This window comes from Triturus cristatus, chromosome 6, assembly GCF_964204655.1.
Source record: "Triturus cristatus chromosome 6, aTriCri1.1, whole genome shotgun sequence".
Lineage (NCBI taxonomy): Eukaryota > Metazoa > Chordata > Amphibia > Caudata > Salamandridae > Triturus > Triturus cristatus.
This window is the reverse complement of record NC_140589.1, coordinates 388,899,866-388,918,117: the sequence shown is the minus strand read 5'-3', so window position 1 is coordinate 388,918,117 and position 18,252 is coordinate 388,899,866.

Below are 18,252 nucleotides of genomic sequence, written 5' to 3'. Positions count from 1 at the left end.
CCGCTTCCAGACTGCTAAACTCATATTCAGGCCTACGTTTTGACCAGAAGTCTAAATTTAGATGAAATTTAACTTTACCAGCTGTAAAGCTAGACTTTTAGTCTAAGCTAGACTTTTGGTCTAACTTTACTTATAGCAGACTTTTCTATTAGTAAGTCTGGACTTTTGATCTAAACTTAGACTTCTGGTCTAAACTTAGACTTTTGGACCAAGTTTACCTTTGTGAATTCGGCCCTTCGACTTCAGGTCAAGACTTAGTTTCAGATCTAAGTTTACCCTTGAGAATCGGGTCCATAGTGATAAGGACAAAGTGGTTACTCTAAAGCCAAGTTTCAATCTGCTAATATTTCGTCTCAATTGAGACAGATATCTAGCAACAGTACTATTCCACATGACATGGTGAGGGGTCAGATATAGTGAAGATATCTATCCAAAGTAGTAATTACATCTCTTAGCAGTGGCAAACATAGTTTTGAGATACAATAACCAATGTACCTAGCAACGTTTATCCTCACATATGGGGCTGGCATCTGGGTATACTCCAACATCACCACCCTCCAGATGGAAGAGAATAGGGTTCTGCAACACATCCTAGGTGTACCCCCGGCCTCCACTACTTATATTGTCCATCAGGAGCTGGGGGCTGAGCACATTGAAGATTGTATCAAATTGGCCCCTCTGGTGTTATGATGTACTGTTTCGGCAAATGTGCATGCAGGTTTTAGAAGGCAGATGATCTCCTCCAATTGCCTAGCCTGCGATAGAGGTTTGGCCATACCATGGTTGCAATATGTCAAGCATGAGATCGGAAAACTTCTCTTCACCCTCAGCTATCACCAAGGAAGATATTACCTGGATCAAAAAAGCCTTTATAACCAGGAAAATGTGGCTTAGAGAGGAAGGGGAATTCATTAAAACCTCAGTAAGGAAGGAAGGGTTTCTGCAGACTACCCACAATATGGAACCATATCTGTCATGGGTGGATGCCCCATGGGACAGCGTCCTTTAAACTAAAGTTAGATTTGGCATTATAAGATGGTATTTGAGCATCCCATTGGGCCAGTTTGACCCCAATAATGTTTTCATTTGTCCCCGTGACAAGTCCTCACCTCAGAGTCAGCTCAATTTCACTTTTTTCTGCAAGTTTTACTTGGTGTACTCTAAAAGGTTTTTAACTCCTTTAATCCAAGCTTGCAGCATCAGAAGATGTGCTAAGGCCCTGTTGTATTTGCAAGGGTTAAATTTACTTACACTGTGTGTTTTTATTTGTTCTTTTTTAAGGGGTGCTATCACTACAAGAAAACAAATGATGTTTTGATAGCCTGATCTCGCTAGTTTGACTTGCCTATATGATGATTGCGGGGCATGGTGCCCCATGGCAGCACTCACTTACTATGTTCGCAGGGGATACTCATTGTTTTAAAAAAAAAAATTTTTAGCTGCTGTCTTTAGACTTGTTTTATTGAGAAGATCATGAGATATGTTTTTAATGAAGTTTTCTAAGTCTGAATTGGGCTTTTATGGCTGTATCTTGCTATCAGCAAAGTTAGACTTAGGTCTAAACTTAGACTTCTGGTCCAAACCATGGGGCTGATTCACAAAGGTAAACTGAGACAAAAAGTTTAGACCTAAAGTCTACGTTTAAACCTAAAGTCTAACTGTACAGGTAGTAAAGTTAGACTATTGGTCCAAGTTAGATTTCTGTTCTAAACTTAGACCAAAAGTCTAACTTTAGTACTAGTAAAGTTAGAATGTGGTCTAAATGAAAGTTTACCTTTCGTGAATTGGGCCCTTAGACTGTTGGTCTACATTTAACTATGTGAATTCGGGGCCTTCAACTTCAGATCAAAACTTAGACTTCAAGTCTAAGTTTACCTTTATTAATCAGGCCCATAGTGATGAGGACAAAGTGGTGAATCTAAAGCCATGTTGCCATCTGCTAATATTTAGTCTCAATTGAGGCAACCATCTATCAACAGTACTATTCCACAGCTGGGTTATTTGTCAATATAGACCAAGTGATTAACAAAGCATAAATATATGCTACATTTGTGGAGAAGAAGAAATGAGCTGGTAAGGGGTCAGATATAGTTGAGGCATCTATTTAAGGTTGAAATGACATCAACTAGCAGTGGCAATCATAGTTTTGAAATACAGCAGCCAAAATACCTAGCATCATTTGGCTCGCGATAGCTCAAGTACCCAGGAAGTACTGATATTTGTAATCAATATTGATACCTTTTTAAATTGCCCTTAGCCTAAGTATTGATCATGCCTGAGCCCTACAAAGAATTAGTTTCCTATTACCACCCCTTGTATCTGATGGCATATGTTGTATTCCATGATATTAAAGTCCACCTGATTCTCATGGTATGTAGAATAGTGAATAGCAAAGGGTAGTTCTAGCCCTTATTACAGATTGTTATATTATGTTCAGCTCTTCTGTCTCAGAATGCTCCTATGCTGGAACCATGGATTTTCTTTCAACAATAAATCAAGACATATTCCACAAATGCAGTATTACAGGATACGTATGTGTTATTATAAAAAGTATCCCGGGTGTTGCAATTAAAATGAATAGCCTCCCATACCATAAATTTGCTCATGTTGACGTTCCCACATTTGTGTAACCCTTTTGTCAATTGACTGAACCAGTGAGTGCTTATTTCCCTCTTGTGTAACTGCGACTGATGATATTTCATGAAGTCAAACCTCTTTAAAACGTAATACTGGAATGATTAGTAATCCATTCACAGATAGAATTGTCTGCCATTAAGAGCCACCAGTCTCTTTTTACTATGTAGCTGCATTGATCTATATCGCTACCATATGTGATGATACATCTTAAAACCTCATTGCCCTTGCAATTATTTTTTGTTTTACTGGTGCAGAGGTTCAAGTTTCTTTCTGAAGTATTAGCTCTCCTCATAGCTCTCCTGATTGTGTATTTATCATAGCCATATGTCTCAAGTCTGTGCTTCATATCCTGCACTTTCCAATGATATTCAACATCTTAGCTACCATTTCTTTTTACTCTAATTTTGTCCTCATAGGTTATTGCTCTTATTTGTGACTTTTGTGTGTACCATTTTGCACTCTGTTATATTGCCTTTAATTTAAAGTTACACATCTAAGATAATACGTTTGGTAGGTTTGATAAATGTATAGAGCCAACACACATTGCAATGCACAGTGTACCATGGGGTGAGTGGAGCTGATGTTGGTTAGCATGGGCACCTCTATCACAAAAGTATGATGGTTTTCCGTGTAAAATGTATATGCTATTTGTCAAAAATGCGATATGATGCAATGTGGTGAATAATAAAAACAAGTTTTTAAAAAACGGTAATAATTTTGGTTAAGTAATCATAAACGTCATTCACAACTTCAAGTGTCCAAAACCAAAATATCATGTAATCATCAATATAATATCCTTAATGGTGACATTTTGTCTATCAGACGGTGGTTAGGGAACAACATCACCCAGAGATTAATAGGATGGCTAGACAGGGGACTTACTTATCAATGATGATAAATTTGCTTACCTGAAAGTAAAAAGACCTAGGTACCTTAGTTCATATATTTAACAAAAATACACAAAGAGCCAGACTTCCCCATGAGTAGACTAATCATCTCTGAAATTGAAGCACCATTAGAGACTTTCAGAAAATGTAGACACTTTTCTTCAATCCTTTGTTAGAAATCTTGGCTCTTAAATTTGTGATACACATGTGCTCAATATGATCAATGCTGTTACTTGGGAGGGGGGTATGACCTTTGTAACCCTAGATGTCATCTCACTTTACACAAACATCACTCATGAATGGAGCTGCATGCTTAGAATATTATTTGAATCATAGACAGGTGAATGTTCTGATTCTATTTGAGGGTTCCTGGGACTAGCAGCCATGGAGTACGGATATGGGTTCCAGATTTGCTCCCTTTTATGCCAACACATTTATCAGTTGGTTTGAGAGGGAGCAGACGTGGGGCACGATACCTTCATTTGGCTAGACAAAATTTAGTGTTAGGGAAGTTACATTGATGATGTCTTGATGCTTACTGATGTGATTACTGATGACAGCTATATGCCACATCAGGTAAAATGGCTAAATATGACACACATGAACGCTGTTTTCTTTTTGTATTTTTAATTTCTTGACATTTACTTCATGGACTAACATCTTCCTTTGGTTTTACCTCACTTTATTCTTTTTCCAAGCTCAAACAGAAGGTATTTCATATAATTGCATGCTGGGACCATACAAGTGATTAGAACCTGCATTTATGCTAATTTCCCAGCTCTGATTAATTCAAGGGTCACACACTAATTGTGATGAAACACATGTTGACTGGTTGAGTCTTTAATATGACCTAAAGAAATAATGAACAGAAGACCTGAACTGGATACAACGTGTGTTGCAGTTTTATTTGGAGGGTGCTGGCTGTTCATTTATTCAAAGATTTGAAACCTTTCCAGACTTATAAGGTGTGGAAGTATCTGCCTCCCCACCTTCTGTACACCTACCTTATGCAGTACATTAAACGTTTACATAAGCTATAGGTGAGCAGGACCGCTGACCCCCTGGGCAGAGTCCCTGCTCTCTGCAGCTCTGCTATTGTGCCACTGCCACCTACACCACTCCGGGTAGGGTAGACGTTAATGGTGCATTGTGCCCTTAACTTAGTTTTGTTATTGTTGTGCCTGGTGTTGTCCTTTTGCGATTCTGTTCTGTTATTTTTATTTTATTTTGTATTCTGTCCATTGCTTGTTGTTGTGCCTTGTGCCCTTGTCTTGCATAATTTTTTGTTGTTGTACCAGGTGTTGTCCTCCTGAGATTCTAGTGTTGTTCTGTTATTTTTACTTCACTTTTTATTCTGCTCATTGCTCGTTGTTGTTCCTTGTGCCCTTGTTTTGCTCCTCCGTGCCCATTTTCCTGCTGCTGCTGCCCCTGTGGCCCCTCCCCCCTGCTGTTTCTGCTTCCACATGCCAGCTCCGCTTTCCTCCCCCTTGCCTATTTAATGGCAGCTGCTGTGCGGTCGCGCCACTGGAGCCCCAAAGGCACGCCAAAAGCAAGCCCCTCTGTGCCCATCTGTGACCCAACCGTGACCAGTGCCAGAGACCCTGGATCTCTGACCACCCACCGCTACAACTCAGCTGCCCTCCTTGCTCTCAACCCCGGAAGGAACAGCAACTGCCAGCTGTCCATGCTGAACACCAAATATGGCGAGTTCTCCTGCTGCCAATACTGCCAAACCTCCACCACACTCCGCACCACCACGGCCGCTGCCCCCACGCCAGACACCAACACTACCATAGCCCTGAAGTGCATCCTCCTCAACGTACGATCCCTGCACAGGCCCGCTGTAGAGATCTGGAAATTCCTCTACGCCCTCTCGCCAGACGTTGCCTTCTTCACAGGAACTTGGACCAACCCCCCCTTTGCCCCCTACATCACCACCGCCATCCCCGACGGATATGAGATCCAAATGAAGGACCTCCTCAACCACCCAGGAGGAGGACTGGCCGCCACACACAAGAGTTCCCTCTGACTCACCACCTCCAACTTGAGTGTCAAACCGCCCACCACCGAACACCTCCCTTTCCAGATCCAGACTAGCCCCAGAAGAACCCGACGAGGTGTCCTTGCCTACAGACACCCCCAAACCCCAAACTGCTTTCACCACTACCATCACCAACCTCATCGCACCCCATGCCATCGCCTCCATGGATTAATACTCATTGGAGACCTCAAATTCCACCTCGACAACCTCAGCGACCCCAATTCTGCCACCCCCCTCTACAACCTCACCATCCTCGGACTGATATAACTCATCACCACCCCCACTCACAAGGCATGACACACTCTTGACCCCATCTTCGAAGGAGGTAACAAGTTCAACATCCACTTCAGCCACACCATGCAACTCCCTGGACGGACCACCATTTAATACACTTCCATGCCGACAAACCCACCACCCCCAAACCTGCACCCCACCCTCCGCGAAGGAACTGAAGCAAGGTCACTGAAGAGCAGCTCAACTTGACCCTCAACAGTGATGCTCTCCCACCTCGACCGACATCAACTTCGTAGCCAAAGAATTTTACAGATGGATCACCAGCTGTGCAGATGAGCTCGCACCTCTACATAACCCGACTGACAGTGCCCTAGAAAAGCCACCTGGTTCACCTGTGACCTCCAAGAATCCAGAGGCACCTGCAGATGTCTCGAAAAGAACTGGAGAAACAGCAAATCCTCGGAAGAACGCTATGACAGTATACCACCAACGCATTCCATCCACCTAAAGGACCTTCATCCAGAACAAGATCCGCGCAAACTTCAGCAACTCAAAGGAACTCTTCAGCATCATCCAGGAATTCCCCAAACCCCCCAGCGAATTCATGGACATCACCCCCGGCTAGGACCTCTGCAACAAGCTTGGCTCCTACTCCAAAATCAAGGGCCTCATCTTCCACAGAGCCACCGCCATCATTGCACCGGAACTTTAACACACCATCAACGCCACCTTTGAAACCGGCACTTTCTGACTGGAAATACGCAAGTCAGGCCCCTACCCAAGAAGCCGTCAGCAGATCCTACAGACCTCAAAACCTACCAACCCATCTCCCTCCTCCCCTTTGCGGCCAAAGTCACCAAGAAGACCGTCAATGCCCAACTGATGAAATTCATTGAAGAGAACTCTGTCTTTGACCCCTTCCAATCCAGATTCCGCAGCAACCACAGCATGGAGACTGCTCTACTTGCTGCTACATACGACATTCGTACCCTCCTCGACCAAGGACACACCCTGGCCCTGATCCTACTTGACATCTCTGCTGTCTTCGCAACCCTCTCCCACCATACACTCACCACCAGATTCCACGACGCCGGCATACAGGGAACTGCCCTTGACTGGCTCCGCACCTTCCTCACCTGCAGAACCCAAAGAATCAGACTTCCACCCTTCCTCTCCGAACCCACAGAGATCAACTGCGGAGTACCCTAAGGATCATCAATCAGACCCACACTCTTCAAAATCTAAATGGCCCTGCTTGCTGCCATCATTAGACGTCACAGACTCAGCATAGTATCCTACACCGACAACACCCAGATATTCTCTTCCTCACCAAGGACCCATCACCACCAGACTCAACTTCCAGGAAGGAATGAAGGAAGTTGTATCCTGGATGAGCAGAAGCTGCTTGAAGCTCAACTTGGAGAAGACAGAGGTCCTCGGACCCTCCCCCTCTGCATGGGACAACATCTGGTGACCCACTGCCCTCGGCAGCACCCCACTCCAACGGACCACACCCAGAACCTCAGCATCATACTCAACTCCTCCTTCTCCATGACCTGATAGGTCAATGCCGTCACCTCCACCTGCTTTAACACCCTCTGTATCCTCTGGAAGACCTTCAAATGGATCCCCCCCGAATTAAGGAAGACCATCACCCATGCACTCATAACCAGCAGACTAGACTACGGAAATGCCCGGGATCAACAATTCTCTGCTCCGCAAACTCCAGACCATACAGAACACCGCAGCTAGACTCGTCCTCGGCATCCCTCTACACAAATACATCACACAACACCTGCAAAACCTCCACTGGCTCCCCGTCGAGAAGAGAGCAACCTTCAAGCTACTTACCCATGCCTGCAAGCTATCCTTGCTGATGAGGGGCGAAACCCTGAACCCGGTCCTAGGATGCTGTTTTCCGGTCCAGGGAGGACCTGGCTTGACAGTTTGGGCTCGACTGTTCCCATGAGGCACAGGGTAAAGACTGATTTGCATATGGCCAGATCTAAACTGGGGTGGCATGGTGAGCAAAAGAATGATGGATTTAAAACAGATCTCTTGACTGAGGGGGAATGTTTTGATTTGTTCTGCATTCCACCCATCAATTGTGTGCCTTTTACAAATGCCTCCGCAACACAGGAACCCAATATCTCAACAATAGAATCTCTTTCCATGTACCCAAGAGAAACCTCCGATCCGCCAACCTCACCCTCGCCGAAACCCTGCGCATCCACAGAGCAACAACGGGTAGAAGAACCTTCTCCTACATTGTGGCCAAGACCTGGAACGAGCTCCCGATTGACATCAGACATGCCCCCAACCTGTTCATCTTCAAGAAGAACCTCAAGACCTAGCTCTTCGACTTACCGAAGCTGCCCCCCACAGCCCTTTGATTTGAGACCCTCACGGGTGAGTAGCAAGCTTAATACCCCCTGATTGATTGATTGAGCACTAACAATCAGCTTGCCATTCCACAATTGACCAACTTATGTTATATGCTTCCTTTAGATGAAGCTACAATTATCACAAGCCAAACATAAGCCCAACATGTGTTGCAGCTATCCCACAACCTTTAGGAAGTCATCTACTAAAGTTTCTTCATTTGTCGCCGATTTATATATAAAATACTCCGAACTATGTAAAAGTTCACTCAAGCCTATATCATTAAGCATTATCCTTGCTAAAAACAAACTTTTTTACTACTGTACACATTCAGAAAACATTGTAACCTGTTCAAAACCAAGATACTGTTGTGGGCGATTATGTTTGTCCTCAGGACCATGGTACACCACAAAAATGTATCATCCCAAAATGAATACAAGTGAGTTGCCTACACAGAAAGTTACTGCAAATGTGTTTGATTTTACTTTGTGAAAGGGGCATTCCTCCAGCTACAGTATAACATATGTTCGAAATTCAGTTTAAAAGAACAAGGGCCTCATGGACAAGGCCCTTTTGCAAACTCAAAAGCACTTCCCTTGTGGTAAAAATTATTTCCGACTCATTAAAGGACTTTTGCAATCCTTAATGAATCACAATTGGAGGGGTCTTGAAAGTTCCCTTCCTATTTCCTATTCAGAAAGTAATAACTCAATGGTTTACAACAGCTATTGTGTTCACAAACAATTGATATTCACACCTGTGTTGGCCTCTCCACTTTTAGAAGACTGTGTCACTGCCCAGTAGCAAGTGCAGAGATAATCTTTCAGGCATCCTTGCACTATTTAAAAGCCTTTAACATAACATAACAATGATTATTATTGCTCAGTACTGAGAACAGCCCTAAGTGCCGGTGTAAGTCCCTTGCTTACTGTGTCATTTACTCAAACTACACCTCTCTGACGACACCTCTTTTTTCAAATCCGGTCTGAGGTTGCTAGTGTTCTCCATTCAGAGGGGACCTGGCCTCGCAGGTCAGGCTGGACTGTTCCCATTGGAGTAGAACCAATACTGATTTGCATAATGGGGTTCTCTAGATAGAATGTCAAAGTGTGTGAAAAACTATAGTTTGGGGGGCAATCACCAGTTCTGAGATTGATAACTATTTTCTGTACCATGATACCTTCTACCTTCAAGTCAAAGGTGTCTCCATGGGAGCATGCTTCGCCCCGAATTTTGCTATTCTCTTCGTCCATAACCTGGAGATGACCCAGATACTCACCACCAATAATCCCTTTATCGACCACATCTCCCTCTGGCAATTCTACATCGATGATATTCTCCTACTATGGAAAGGCACCACCCGGACCCTTAACCCTTTCATCGAATGTCTCAAACTGGCCTCAAATTCATCTGTGAGTCCAAACCCAATGACCTCCCATTCCTAGATGTTATAATACACGCAGAAGATGACAAAATCGGTACTTGCTTACATCAAAAACCAACTGATAGAAACACCCTTCTTCCGTACTCCAGTTACCACCCACGAGGCCTCTGGGATGGCCTTCCCTATGGCCAATTCCTACGCATCCGCAGAAACTGTAAATGGCGGATAGATTACTTCCGGGAATCAGACATCTTGATCCAAGAACTCCTTGATAGGGGGTATCCCAAGCGTCTAGTTACCAGAGCCTGCAAAAGAGCTTGGTATTGCCATCGAGAACATCTCCTTACACCAAAACCTAAGAAAAACATGACCAGGATCCCTTTTGTCTCAAGATTCAACCCCTGCAGCAATAAAGTCAGCAAGATCATTAAACGCAACTGGCCGCTGCTACAACCATTTGAAACGTTCAGAGAAGCACCACTCTTCTCATACCAACGAGGTAGCAATCTAGCCATACATCTAGTCCATGCCATCACGTGGCCAACCAAAACACTAGGCAAGAATACCATTACTGCCTCCTGGAGTCAACCTCCTGTCATGGGACACTACAAATGCCGAGCCTGCGTCGTCTGTGACCTCACAGTGAATACCAAAGACGTCCAAACCAATAACCAAACCTACAAACTCAAGACCCTTACGAACTGCAGGTCCCAAAATGTTATTTACACTGTCCGATGCCCCTGCGATCTCATCTACATTGGACAAACCACATTGGACCCAAATGGTCAAGCAATGGATAATCCAACATAAAAGCAGAATCCATTGCAAAGTCCTTACTTCACCCCTGGTCGCACATTACATTGAACAAAACCACTGTGAAACAGATATCACCTGGCAGGTGATAGACCAACCAACACTTCCAATCAGAGGTGGCGACATAAAAGCGCCCCTTAACAAGTGCGAATGCAAATGGATCACTGTTTGTAACTCATTCAACACAGGCTTGAACACTATTGACGAATGGAATAGCACCATTGCACTTTAACTACCACACACACAAGACCAACACCCTACCCACCTGAGTCAGATGTATCATGCCTCACCAGATTGCTATAGCTAGGCAATACTCCAACACTCAGGTCCCCCTGGTCTCCAGTCTGACGTTCGAGCCATTGCCACTCTTGCCTTGTTCTCACCACCCTTCTTAGGCGTACCCCTTCTTAATCAGGGCCTCTCTCCATGTTACATCCACAGCTGTGAGAATCTGGTTAAACACAGGTTTACGATACACACGTACCACCTTGCTGTATTGTTGCCCTGATTCCTTTCTATTATCTGTATATATCCCCTGCCTTAAACCACCCCTTGCGACATCGCTGATTACACCTTTCTCGGCCGTTTTTGCACATATTTCTCTGAATGTGCAATATGATTTTTACTTGTTGTTACCATGAAACTGATGACTTTCCTTTCTGTATCTTATACGTGATTTAATTGTTTTCAAGTGTCTAAGCCAACCATTACGATACCTCTGAATACACCTTACTCAGTCCTGTATGCACAAAATTCTCCGATGTCCTTTTAGTTGCTGTAACCATGAAATGGATGGCTGCTTTTTATGTTTCCTAAACGTGTTTGAACTATTTTCAAGTATCCATTACCACGCTTGTATATGTGTGAATTTTCCATTTCATCGGTGGTCTAGATCTCCACTCCCTCCCCTCCTAACCCCGCCCCTCACCGTGCAGTGTACCCGTTCCACGGGCCAACACCGCGATCACATGCTCTGTCACGTCTACTGACCCGGAAGCAAAGATTTTTGCCTTAAACCACCGCCGCGGCTCTTCATTATTCACCCACACACGATTGTGGCAGACAGACGCTGATCCCGGCATCCCCGTGATTACTTAGATTTACTCCATATCAAAAGTAAGTTCCGCCGCCCTTTTTCCATAGTACCTTTAGACTGGCTCCTTCCCGGCCACCGGTATATATTGACCCATCCTTTTCTCCTTAGACCTCCCCCGTCGGTACCGATTTGCGGTACAACGAGGAGCAGCTTTACATTTTCTCCTTCCCAATCGCCGATGTTCCCTCCGTGACACGGCACCAGTTTTTACATGATACACTGCTGTGTAATGCATCCAGGTAAACCTTGGCTCCCCGCGCGCTTCCATCACCGCCGTGGATGCTCTGACCAGTTTATTCATGCTCACCTGGTTTTCCCTAGGATATCCTACCTTGGAATCCGGACTGTTCCTTCATTGCAATTGTTCCTTTGCCCTTCTTGGACATGGGACCGTGTCCTCCTCAGGTATAAGACGTACTCACTCTTGCACCTGAGCATCTCTTCTTGGCTTCTTTTCCTCAACGTAATCTTAACACACGCTCCTGCCCAAGCACTCACAGGTCTCACTCCCTCCTCCTTTAATAATCTCTCGACGCTCACTGAGATACCCTGGTTATATGCCTCACAGCTGACCACTTCTCAACCAGCCTACTCCCGCCGTCGCTCGCTTGACTCCGTATTCACCCCTCACCTTCCTTACACTACGTATACAGGTTCATCGCCGTGTTCATCCAGCTCTCACTTTCACGTGCATGCACGAGTGCCTCTCCCTCCCTCCCTTTCCCTGACCCATCTCCTTTTTCCCCTGTACAGCACCGCTCTAATTCAGCATGCCAGTCCTGAAGATGATCCTGAATCATAGGATCGAAATGCCGTTGACCCCTCAGCTCAACTGATAGCGCATTATTCTCTGTGGTTCAACCAAATTACTGTCTCCATCTAAAAACCTGTAAATTACTGCCGTGAACCACCAATACTCACTGTATATATCTGTTCACTAATTGCACATTGCCCCGTTTTCGCTGATTACACATTGTCACTTGCGTCGCCACTTTTTGTGTCACATACACTATTGAGCCCCATGTCCAATTCGGGTTGTTTTCGCATTCCTTGCCTACAGTGCTCCTACAACTGTACCTACTTTATTGTGTTTTCAAAATATATGATGCCAAGTGCACTTTTCAAAAAGTTCAATCAGAGTCTCCCTTTTTCCTTTCATGTAATGTGTTGTGCATGCATTTCTAACTGTCCTCAATAATCATACCAGTTGAGATATTGTTGCTTTACTTCACTGAGGTTGATTGAGGCATTCTTTCCATCACCTTGCTGTTTTTTAAATAGATGCCTGAAGTGAGACAGGTATGCCCAGGCGTGGGTCCTGAACTCACTGTGCCATAGGACTTAAGCCATACCTCACTCAATAGCCCTAGGTAGGCTAAAACCAGTCTGGGTTAGCTCGTGTTCCCATCTGAAGGGGTTGTGGCCTTGTTTTTTGGGCTGGGCAGTTACTTTTGGAGCAGTATCAAGACTGATTTTCTTAAGGCAGGTCTCTGTCTGGAATTTTCCATTTCAACTGTGGTCTAGATCTCCACTCCCTCCCCTCCTAACCCCGCCCCTCACCGTGCAGTGTCCCGTTCCACGGGCCAACACCGCGATCACACGTCTACTGACCCGGAAGCAAAGGTTTTTGCCTTAAACCACCGCCGCGGCTCTTCATTATTCACCCGCACCCGATTGTGGCAGACAGACGCTGATCCCGGCATCCCCGTGATTACTTAGATTTACTCCATATCAAAAGTAGCAGCGCTACTCCGTTTAGAACGGTATCGGCCATTGCTCTTAGCTCTTATCCATGCCTCTGAGATCGCTACACTTTTAATTTAAAACTGTGTAATTTTAATATTTTTGAACTGCCCTGATTGTTTGCACTATTTAGTGCCGCATTTTGCTCTTAATTAGAAAATCTGAAAGGTCATTTGTTTTTAATCTTAAATACTCGAAAGGCCATATTTACTGTATTTTTTGTTGTAACCTACCTGCACTGATCAATCGCCTCCTGTCAGTCTTCGCCCAGACCCCGTTCTGTCACGGCGTGTGCCCATTGCACGGAGGGTCAGTAGAGGCTTGCACAAACTTCCGGTTCCTTGTGGAAGTCTAGGGACGCGCTCTAGTCTCTCTGCCATATTCCTTATTTAAACAGGGCGAGGGCGCGGACGCGCGCAGCAGCGCATCAAACGCAAGCCCGTCTGCGCCCGGTCGTGTCCAGCGGCCATAAACTCTGCTCAGATTGTGTCGTGCCCCTATTAGGTTCGGCATCCTGTTCCCTCAATCATTTCCGAACATCGGCTTGGGCAACTGTCATAATGGGTTTAATACAATACACAATTGAAATGCCTCAATATCCCGTTCATTGTGAACTCGGGCTCCTATGAAAGCGGTAAGATTCAGTGCCCAGAAATCAGACGTTCTTTTGTCCGGCACTGTTCTATCCCATGTTCCAGTCTAAAACTTCTCAAGAAAGAAAGTGCTCTTCCTATTTCATTGAAGGCCATTTATTTTAACGCCCGTTCTATTTCAAAACATGCCCTGGATGTATGGGATCTTCTGACTCACATAGACCCAGACATCGGTTTTATTACTGAAACGTGGTTACAGGAGCATTCTTGTCCTGATTTACATGTGGCCCTTCCCCCCCGAATATAAAACCATTTGAATCGACAGTAAAGAGAAAAGAGGGGGTGGGCTACTTATTATATACAAAAGAGTTTTTACTATACGTGTTTTGGACTATGTATCTTGTAGTAACATTGAAATCTGTTCCTTTAAAATTGTCGGTCATTTAAATGGCTCCTGGAGAGGAGCCCTGGTCTATCGCCCCCCTGGTTCAAAGGGCGACTTTTCCGACCAGCTAGTCGAAATCATCGCCCCTCATGTCTTAGCTTCAGATAAATTCCTGCTCATTGGTGATTTTAATCATTATGCGGAACTATCTGCCAATCCTGACACAGATAAACTACTCTCAGATATGAGCACCCTTGGTCTAAGCCAACTGGTGACTGGGCCCACCCGTTGTGCCGGCCATACTCTTGATCTCTTGTTTACCAATGTATTGGAATTGACTGATGAAACCCCAGTACCATTAATATGGACAGATCACTACTTATTGGAATTCACTATTCCCTCCATACCTAATAAGAAACTCCATCTTGATAATGAGTCTGTATTTTGCAGACCCTGGTGTAAAGTTACCACACCATTATTCAAAGATAATTTTTGCTTTCATCCCCTAAACCCTGAAACGAGTGTTGATCACGATGTATTACAATTAAATAATGCTATCTTAACCACTCTAGACTTAATTGCCCCGGTACAGAACACTAGGTTGAAGATCAGAAACTCTCCTTGGTTTACTGATACACTTAAGGCCACTAAACGTTTATGCCGTACCGCAGAAAAACTGTGGAGAAAAACAAAAAACCACGTTGATCGTGATAACTATAAAAAGATGCATAACGGCTATATGCTTGATATTAAATTAAACTAGCTAAAAAATCGTATTTGGTCAAAAGGATAAATATGGCAAAGAATTCCTCAAAGGAGTTATATCATATCCTTAAAGAGTTTACGGCCACTACTAACGTACCCACAGCGTCCGTCTCTCAAACGTGGACCGATTCCCTCTCAGACTTCTTCGAGGCCAAAATTATGAATGTTTATCGTACCTTTCCGCCTACCCCTGCATACATCGACACTGAACTGGAAGTACTCCCCTATACCCCACTGAGCTCAGGTGACCTTCTATTGAATTTCAAGCAATGTGACCTCAAATCGGTCACCGAGGCCATTATAAAAATCAAATCTGGCTCCCCTGATGACCCTTTCCCTCCTAAAATATTTTCCTCGTTGGCCCCTACTGTCCTAACTCAATTAGTAGAAATATTTAATAAGTCCCTAGTAAAAGCTGACTTTCCATTGTGCTGGAAAAAAGCCAGAATTAGGCCTATTCTAAAAAAAACCTTCGGCGGATCCAGAGATATTTTTGAACTATCGGCCAATCTCTCTGTTACCTTACTTTGGAAAAATATTGGAGTCTCTAGTAAATAAGCAGCTCGTGAATCACCTTGAAAGTCATGGCCTTTTGGACCCCTCTCAATCCGGTTTCAGAGCTGCACACAGCACGGAGACGGCACTGATTGAGATCACGGACAACATTAGATTAGCCTTAGATAAGCAGCAGTCAGCTATCCTTATCCTGCTTGATTTGTTGGCGGCCTTTGACACTATCTCCCATCGTATTCTTGAACGTCGACTTTGGGAGATGGGGGTCAGGGGGCCGGCTCTGAACTGGTTCAGCAGCTATTTGAGGGATCGTAAAACTATGGTCCAGATGGGCACCATCACGTCCAGCAAACGAATGGTAAAGATGGGTGTTCCTCAGGGCTCTATACTGAGCCCCACCCTTTTTAATCTTTATATGACCCCGCTGGCCGCAGTGATTAGGCAATATGGTTTTGATGTCATATCGTACGCGGATGACACTCAGATCCTAATCACCTTTGGCCCCGATACCGGTGAAACTAGGCAACGTTTTAAAGACTGCCTGATCCATGTGGATGAATGGATCTCATCCAACCATCTCCAATTAAATGGAACCAAAACAGAGATCGTGCTGTTTGACAAAGCAGCTGATCATTGGATGCATGACTGGTGGCCGTCTAGGCTCGGCCCATGCCCTTCACACAAGAACGTGGTCCGGAACTTGGGCTTCTACATCGACAATAACTTGTCTATGAGGGGCCACGTAAATCAGGTGATCAGCACATGTTATGGTGTCATGCGGAGCCTTCGTAAAGTTTTTAAGTGGCTTCCTCTCGAGGCTCGCAGACCTCTAATACAAGGTCTAATTATTAATAGAATGGACTATGGCAACTCGCTTTTGCATGCTATTAATTCTGATCTCTTGGCCAAACTTCAAGTCCTTCAAAATACGGCCGCCAGGTTAGTTCTGGACCGCCCTTACAGGACCTCGGCTCGATTCTACTTAAACACCCTACACTGGCTCCCAGTGCCAAAGCGAACTCTTTTTAAAACGTTATGCTTAACTCACAAGCAAATGTATGGAAATGGTCCTAAATATTGGTTGCCGAAACTTTGTTGGTACCAACCTTTTAGGGCTCTGCGCTCCAGTGATGCTGCCCTGCTCACCCCCCTCAGAATTCACACTGTTAGGCAGGGCGGCCATGCCTTCTCCTATTTGGCCCCAGCTTCATGGAACAAGATGCCTCACTATCTTCGCAATATGCCAGATCACGGTAATTTCCGTAAGGAGCTAAAGACCTGGCTTTTTGGAAATTAATCTGTGGTCCCTTTCTTCTTTTCGGAGTGTTTCTGCAAGCGCCATGAGACTCGCAAGAGTAATATGTGCGCGATATAAGTACTCCTGACTTGACTTGACTTGAATGACACATTAAGGGGCCAATAACGATCCTGGAAAAACCCGGTACAACCGTGGGTCGGAGCTTTTTCTCCGTCCGACGCGTACCGGGTTGTAAAACTTTACAAACATGCAATTACGATTCGTACGGAAACACCATTCCCGTACGATTCGGAAAAAAGACCAACCGACAGAAAAATACATACAAATGTGATCCGGGACACCGCGGACGTGACGTCCGGACGGAGTTAGGCATGTTTTTACGTACCAGCAATTACGATTCGCACCGACTGCAGTCCGGATGGGAAAATTTTTACGGCACCTAAAAAGTGCTGGAAAAGCTAAGTACGCAGCGATGCGAGCTGATTAGGGGGCCCGGTACGCGCTGTACCCCCCCCTCGCCTCCCGTATGTACGGAGCGTACCCCCACCCTCATATGTACGGAGCGTACCCCCACCCCCGTATGTACGGTGCGGACCCCCAGCGCTACGCGCTGGGGGTCCGCACCGTACATACGGGGGTGGGGTACGCTCCGTACATACGGGGGGCTGGGGGGTACGGGGGTACGCTCCGTACATACGGGGGGCTGGGGGGTACGCTCCGTACATATGGGGGTGGGGGTACGCTCCGTACATACGGGGGCTGGGGGGTACGGGGGTACGCTCCGTACATATGGGGGTGGGGGTACGCTCCGTACATACGGGGGGCTGGGGGGTACGGGGGTACGCTCCATACATACGGGGGGCTGGGGGGTACGCTCCGTACATATGGGGGTGGGGGTACGCTCCGTACATACGGGGGGCTGGGGGGTACGGGGGTACGCTCCATACATATGGGGGTGGGGGTACGCTCCGTACATACGGGGGGCTGGGGGGTACGCTCCGTACATACGGGGGGCTGGGGGTACGGGGGTACGCTCCGTACATACGGGGGGCTGGGGGTACGGCGCGCCCATCCGCGGGGGGGGCTGGGGATACGGCGCGAACATACGGGGGCGGGGGGGGTACGGCGCGTACCAGGCACTTGTTTGGACATCTCCATGGTTGCTATGGGAGTTCGCTCCGGACGGTCTTTTTTCCATACAGTTGTACAATCGGACGGATGGGACGGATCGTAATTGCGCATTGGGACTTCAGTTTTCCCATTTGTACGTAAAAATGTCCGGGGACGTGTCAGAGACTTTTCCCGACCCGAGGACGTGTGGGGGAATTTTCCCAATGCGATTTGTATGGACTTTTTCCCATACGAATCGTAATTGGCAGTTTGTACGGCGCTTTTACCATTTGTACGGAAAAAAGTCCAGATTCAAATCGGTTGGGGACATTTTTTCCAGGATCCTAATCGGCACCTAAGTGAGAAACGATGGTCTGGAACATGGCCCAGAGAGATTCTCAGCATTCCTTC